Source organism: Palaemon carinicauda, chromosome 25, assembly GCF_036898095.1.
Source record: "Palaemon carinicauda isolate YSFRI2023 chromosome 25, ASM3689809v2, whole genome shotgun sequence".
NCBI lineage: Eukaryota > Metazoa > Arthropoda > Malacostraca > Decapoda > Palaemonidae > Palaemon > Palaemon carinicauda.
The window spans coordinates 15,854,334-15,861,833 of NC_090749.1; the positions used below are offsets into that span (position 1 = coordinate 15,854,334).

At 31.5% G+C, this 7,500-nt stretch overlaps 1 protein-coding gene across 1 annotated transcript in view; it reads left to right on the top strand.

Moving 5' to 3' along the window:
* LOC137618887 (uncharacterized) overlaps positions 1 to 7,500 on the top strand; it is a 381,859-nt gene that overhangs the window by 97,406 nt on the left and 276,953 nt on the right. The window lies entirely within an intron of this gene.

A 7,500-nucleotide genomic window follows, 5' to 3' on the forward strand; every position in this document is an offset into this window, starting at 1 on the left:
TTCCGAGCTCTAAACTCACCTGTTTATTTTAACATGAATCTGTTACACTTGAATAATACCAGACCTCTGAGAATATTACATAACTCCCAGATGGCAATATATATGAACACTTAATATCGAAAGATCTCTTGCGCTACTCTCAGAACAAACCTGGGTGATCATTTTATAAGAACTATTTAAAAACAGCCTCTTAATTAGGTTCTTAGTCATGGATTACGAGCAAGAACTATTAGGAAATATTGGTGATCTAAATAATACACACTTTACTAAAATGAATATATTATATTAAAAGTTACAACAATAATGCAAAAAGAATTAACACCAAATTGAATGAATCAAAATATTAAGTCTGAACAAAACCTTAGACTAAGGTAAAAAAAGACTGAAAAAAATCATACGATCACTTGTTTCACTGGAAATTAATTTTATAAAAATATCTAATTTTGACAATTAATGAAAATAGTTAACACTTCTACACTCTAATGATTGAACACTAAATGAAATTTAATTAAGTGTAACTGTTATCTTACTTCATTTAGGTCACAAAAGGTTACCGAACAGCTAAGCAAAATAAATACACTTCACTATTTAACCTAAACTCACAGGGCCAGTTAAAAAGAAAAATATATATTAAAAGAGTACTTGCATTAACATAATACATTTGGTGTAACCTCCGAATATTTCCACAAAGTTTGAACAACACTATACACAATTTACGTTGGATCAAAACCTTATCCACATTTGAGAGGGTACACACTTCATGCCCTTGAGAGGTGAGAGGGAGTTGGCTCTTTCAAAGGGATAGGATGGATCTCTTCTATTGCCTATATATATTGACTTAATTGTTCTAAATAATTCTAGTAGATCACTCACGTAGCTTAAGGGTATGGTCTAGCGGCGTAAGGTTACCAACAAAGTAAATTGAACAGGGAACCGTCTATCAGCTAATTCCGCCCAGCTCCTCCTCGAAACAATAAAAAAAGAGTAAATCTATTTCAAGAAGTTTCATACACTTTCTAACCACATGGAAACATGAGAATTACGTAAGCCATCATGTTCATACCTTGTATGGGTCATACAGCATGCCTAATATAGGTTACATAAGACTTTGTAACAAAAATACATGAAAGGAAAAGTTATTTCTTAAAAAAAACCTAAATTTACATATACTGAATTGAATGAAAAGTACAATTAAATGAATGACGAAAGTCTTATGTAATTCACATACATTTACTTAAACCTACATGAGTGAAACTAACCTTATGAGCTTGCTATATATTTCTTAGACAAACAAATGAAATAAATGAATAAAATATTAACTTTCATACTAGACCAGCTATATATATATATATATATATATATATATATATATATATATATATATATATATATATATATATATATATATATATATATATATATATATATATATATATATATATATATATATATATATATGCATATTTGTGTGTGCGTTTATCTAACTATCTTAATTATAAGACTTATACTATTGCATATATACAATTTCCTCTTATATCCTTATGATCATTATGTGATAATCTATATTTTCAGAATATGCAACAAAAGACGAAATCAAAGAAGCTAACATTTCACTTGGCGGTGAGTAGATTATTATTGTCCTTTATACCTGCTTGCTTTAAATGCTCTACAGTAAATAATCATATTATATATAGTCATAAATATATATATATATATATATATATATATATATATATATATATATATATATATATATATATATATATATATATATATACCCATCAATATACACACACACACACACATATATATATATATATATATATATATATATATATATATATATATATATATATATATATATATATATATATATATATATATATATATATATATATATATATATATATATATATATATATATATATATATGTATATATATATATATATATATATATATATATATATATATATATATATATATATATATATATGTATATATATCATCACCATCATCATCATCTCCTCCTACACCTATTGATGCAAAGGGCCTTGATTACATTTTGCTAGCCGTCCTCATATTGACCTTTTAAATCAATATTTCTCCGTTCATCATCTCCTATTGAACGTCTTATAATCCTCAGCCATGTAGGCCTGGATCTTCCAACTCTTTTAGTGCCTTGCAGAGCCCAGCTGAACGTTTAGTGAACTAATCTCTCTTGGGTAGTGTGAAGAGCATACCCAAACCCAATCCATCTACCACTCATCATGGTCATGTCCACATATGGCACAGGAGTAATCTCTCTTATAGTTTCATTTCAAATTCTCTCCTGCCATTAAACTCCCAATATCTTTCTGAGGGCTTTGTTCTCAAACCTAGAAAATCTATTGGATATTGTTTCATTGTCATACCAAGACTCACGTCCATACAGTAGCACCAATCTCACTAAACTGACATATCGCCTGATTTTTATATGTAATTTGAGGCAATTTGATTTCAAAATTCTGATTTATTTTTTATTTTTCATTAAACTCAAATTCTAATGGTCCTGTATTAGAGATCATCATTTCTAAATATTTAAATGATTCTCTTCATTAACCCCTTCTCTTTCCAATGATATTTCATCTTCCATTACGTATTCCGTTCTCATTATCTCTGTCTTTCTTCTATTTATCTTGAGCTCAACTTCGTGTGATATTTCATGTATTCTGGTACTTACTTTCTCTAAGGGTTACTGCTTTTCCGGTCCTATAAAGCAGGGGGACCATACTCTCTACAGGACCTCCAAAGTCATTTTAACTGGTTCTTTCGAGAGCATTCAACATTCCACATCGTGTACTTCTCATTTACTGTTAAATCGTCACAATCAAAGCACTCACAGAATAAAAAAGTCTTCAGTTTCCTTTTGAAAGCCTTAATATCTTCAATCATTCGGATGTCTCGTGAGAGCTTATTGTATAGTCTTGGGACCCCATATTTAAAGGCTCTAAAACCTACAGTGCACATATATCTAGGTTACAAGAGTTTGAAACCATCTGCCATTATTCCCATGTCAACACGATTTGTGGCTGCTCAATATGTAGCAATTTGCTTTGATATTTTTGGCGACCTGTTCTGATAACTTGTATATGTTTTCAATTCAATTATCGTTTTAAGCATCAGTAAATCAATTAGTATAGGAGTGATTCTTTATCAAGGTGGGACACCTTTTATCAGTCTTGCTCCTCTGTTTATTATGTTTTGTAATCTTTCAAGTAGTAAATCAATTAGTATATGAGTGATCCTTTCTCGAGGTGGGAAACCTTTTATCACTCTTTCCCCTCTGTTTATTATGTTTTGTAATTTCTGAAGTAGTAAATCAATTAGTATAGGAGTGATCCTTTCTCTATGTGGGTTACCTTTTATCAGTCTTGCTCCTTGGTTTATTATGTTTTGCAATTTTTCAAGTAGTAAATCAATTAGCATAAGAGTGATCCATTCTCAAGGTGGGACACCTTTTATCAGATTTGCTCCTCTGTTTATTATGTTTTGTGATTTCTCAAGTAGTAAATCAATTAGTATAAGGGTGATCCTTTCTCTTGGTAGGACACCTTTTATCAGTCTTGCTCCTCTGTTTATTATGATTTGTAATTTCTCATGTAGTAAATCAATTAGTATAAGAGTGATCCTTTCTCTAGTAGGGACAACTTTATCAGTCTTGCTCCTCTGTTTATTATATTTTGTGATTTCTCAAGTAGTAAATCAATAAGTACAGGAGTGATCCTTTCTCTAGTTGGGACACCTCTTTTTCAGTCTAGCTCGTCTGTTTATTATATTTTGTAATTTCCCAAGTACCAAATCAATTAGTAAAGGTGTGATGGTTTCTAAAGGTGGGACACCTTTTATCAGTCTTGCTCCTCTGTTTATTCTTCAATTTCTCAAGTAGTAAATCAATTAAAATGGGAGTGATCCTTTCTCTGGTTAGGACACCTTTTATTCGTCTTGCTCCTCTGTTTATTATGTTTTGTAATTTCTAAAGTAGTATATCAATTAGTTTAGGACTTATCCTTTCTTTGGGTGGGTCATAATTTATCAGTCTTGCTCCTCAGTTTATTAGGTTTTGTAATTTTTCAAGTAGTAAATCAATTACAATAAGAGTGATCCTTTCTCAAGGTGGGATATTTATCGCTCCTGCTCCTCTATTTATTATGTTTTTTTAAAATTCTCAATTAGTAAATCAATTAGTATAAGAGTGATCCTTTTTTTAGTTGGAACAACATTATCAGTCTTGCTCCTCTGTTTATTATGTTTTGTAATTTCTCAAGTAGTAAATCAATAAGTATAGGAGTGATCCTTTCTCTAGGTGGGACACCTTTTATCAGACTTGTTCCTCTGTTTAGTATATTTTGTGATTTATCAAGTAGTAAATCAATTAGTATAGGGGTGATCCTTTCTCTAGTTGGGACATATTTTATCAGTCTTGCTCCTGTTTACTATGTTTCGTAATTTTTCAAGTAGTAAATCAATTAGTATAGGAGTGATCCTTTCTCTAGTTGGGACATCTTGTATCAGTCTTGCTCCTCTGTTCATTATGTATTATGATTTCCCAAGTAATAAATGGATTAGTATAGGGGTGATCCTCTCTCTAGTTGGGAAACATTTTTTCAGTCTAGCTCGTTTGTTTATTATGTTTTGTAATTTCTCAAATAGTAAATCAATTAGTGTAAGAGTGATCCTTTCTCTTGGTGGGACAACTTTTATCAGTCTTCCTCCTCTGTTTCTTATGTTTTATGATTTCCCAAGTAGTAAATCGATCAGTATACTAGTGATCCTTTCTATAGGTGTGACACCTTTTATCAGTCTCGCTCCTCTGTTTATTATGTTTTAAAATTTCTCAAGTAGTAAATCAATTGATATAGGAGTGATCCTTTCTCTACTTTCGACACCTTTTATCAGTGTTGCTCCTCTGTTTATTATGTTTTGTAATTCATCAAGTATTAAGTCAATTAGTATAAGAGTGAACCTTTCCCTAATTGGGACAAATTTTATCAGTCTTGTTCTTCTGTTTATTATATTTTGTGATTCCTCACGTAGTATATCAATTAGTATAGGAGTGATGCTTTCTCTAGGTGGGACATATTTTATCAGTCTTGCTCCTAGGTTTATTATGTTTTGTAATTTCTCAAGTAGTGAATGAATTAGTATAGGAGTGATCCTTTCTCTTGGTGGGACACCTTTTTTCAGTCTTGCTCCTCTTCTTACTATGTTTTTTTAATCTTTCAAATAGTAAATCAATTAGTATAGGAGTGATCCTTTCTCCGGGTGGGACACCTTTTCTCAGTCTTGCTCCTTTGTTTATTATATTTTGTATTTTCTCAAGTAGTAAATCAATTTGTATAGGAGTGATCCTTTCTCTAGGTGGGCCACCTTTTATCAGCCTTGATCATCTGTTTATTATGTTCAATCAGTATAGGAGTGTTCCTTTCTCTAGCTGGGACACCTTTAATCGGTCTTACTCCTCTTTCATATTGTTTTGTATTTTCTGAAGTAGTAAATCAATTCTTATACGAGTGATTCTTTCTTTAGGTGGGAAACTTTTTATCACTCTTCCCCCTCTGTTTATCATGTTTTGTAATTTCTAAAGAAGTAAAGCATTTAGTATAGGATTGATCCTTTTTCAGGGTGGGTCACCTTTTATCAATCGTGCTCCTCAGTTTATTAGGTTTTGTAATTTTTCAAGTAGTAAATCCATTAGCATAGGAGTGATCCATTCTCAAGGTGGGACACCTTTTATCAGACTTGCTCCTCTGTTTATTATGTTTTGTGATTCCTCAAGTAGTAAATCGATTAGTATAAGAGTGATCTTTTCTCTAAGTAGGACACTTTTTATCAGTCTTGCTCATCTGTTTATTATGTTTTGAAATTTATCAAGTAGTAAATCAATTAGTATAAGGGTGATCTTTCCTCTAAGTAGGACACTTTTTATCAGTCTTGCTCATCTGTTTATTATGTTTTGTAATTTCTCAAGTAGCAAATCAATTAGTATAAGAGTGATCCTTTCTCTAGTAGGGACAACTTTATCAGTCTTGCTCCTCTGTTTATTATATATTGTGATTTATCAAGTAGTAAATCAATTAGTATAGGAGTAATCATTTCTCTGGGTGGGACACCTTTTATCAGTCTAGCTCCTCTGTTTATTATGTTTTGTAATTTCTCATGTAGCGAATCAATTAGTATAGGAGTGATCCTTTCTCTAGGTGGGACCCCTTTTATCAGCCTTGATCCTCTGTTTATTATGTTTTGTAATTTCTCAAGCAGTAAATCAATTAGTATAGGAGTGTTCATTTCTCTGGCTGGGACACCTTTTATCAGCCTTACTCCTCTTTTTATTGTTTTGTATTTTGTCAAGTAGTAAATCAATTCTTATATGAGTGATGCTTTCTCTAGGTGGGACACCTTTTATCAGTATTGCTCCACTGTTTATTGTGTATTGTAATTTTTCATGTAGTAAATCAATTAGTATAATATTGATTTTTTTTCTGAGTTGGACACCTTATGTCAGTCTTTCTCCTCTGTTTTTTCATATTTTGCAATTTCTTGAGTTGCATTTTTGGTAAAGTATCGTAGATGGAGTTTTGGTAGTCAATCGTGGTAATATCACATTTAATCATAAGTTTCTTCATGGAACATTCATCCAGGTACTTAATTTTATATATATAAAAGCAATGTTTCTGAGATGATAACCAACAGTTGTTACCACATTATTTATTTGGCATTGAGAGGCAAGTTACAGTCAAGAGATATGCCTTGGTCACGAACTTTACTAGATATTGGCACTGTGTCATTATTCATGTTCATTTGAATATCACCCAAGCTTCTCACACTGTTTCTCTTACCCACCACCACAAACTCAGTTTTGTTCTCATTGGATTTTAGCTGTTTAATTGCAATCCATTCTCTAACACTATCAAATATTCTATGTAGAATTTCAGTGGTGTCGTCTATATCATTTATTTACAAGTAAAATTGTGTATCATCCACAAATAGTTTGAAATTCACACCATGTCTGTTTAGTATTTTCGCTAGACCAATAGTATAGAGGCAGAATAAGATTAAGCCAAGTACACTCCCCTGAGGTACACTTCTGCTTAAAGGTTCATTAGATGAATAAGAGTTTCCGATTTTCGCATAGTAATTTCTGTCAACCAAGTAGTCTTTCAGGTATTGAAAAACTCGATCTTCAAGACTGATGGACCATAGATCATTTAATATCAGTTCATGTAAAACTATATCAAAAGCAGTACTAAGATCGAGTAATATTAAAATACCACATTTATTTGCATCCATTATTTCCAGCATATCATTTACAAGAGAACAGATGGCTGTCTCCGTAAAGTATAACTTTCTCTAAGGAGACTGGCTGTCTGGCAAAGCTTCCATTTCTTCTAGATTACGGACTTGTTCAAGAATTACGTATTGTAGCACTTTACAAGTCTTGTGGTGTTCTGCTAACAAGAACA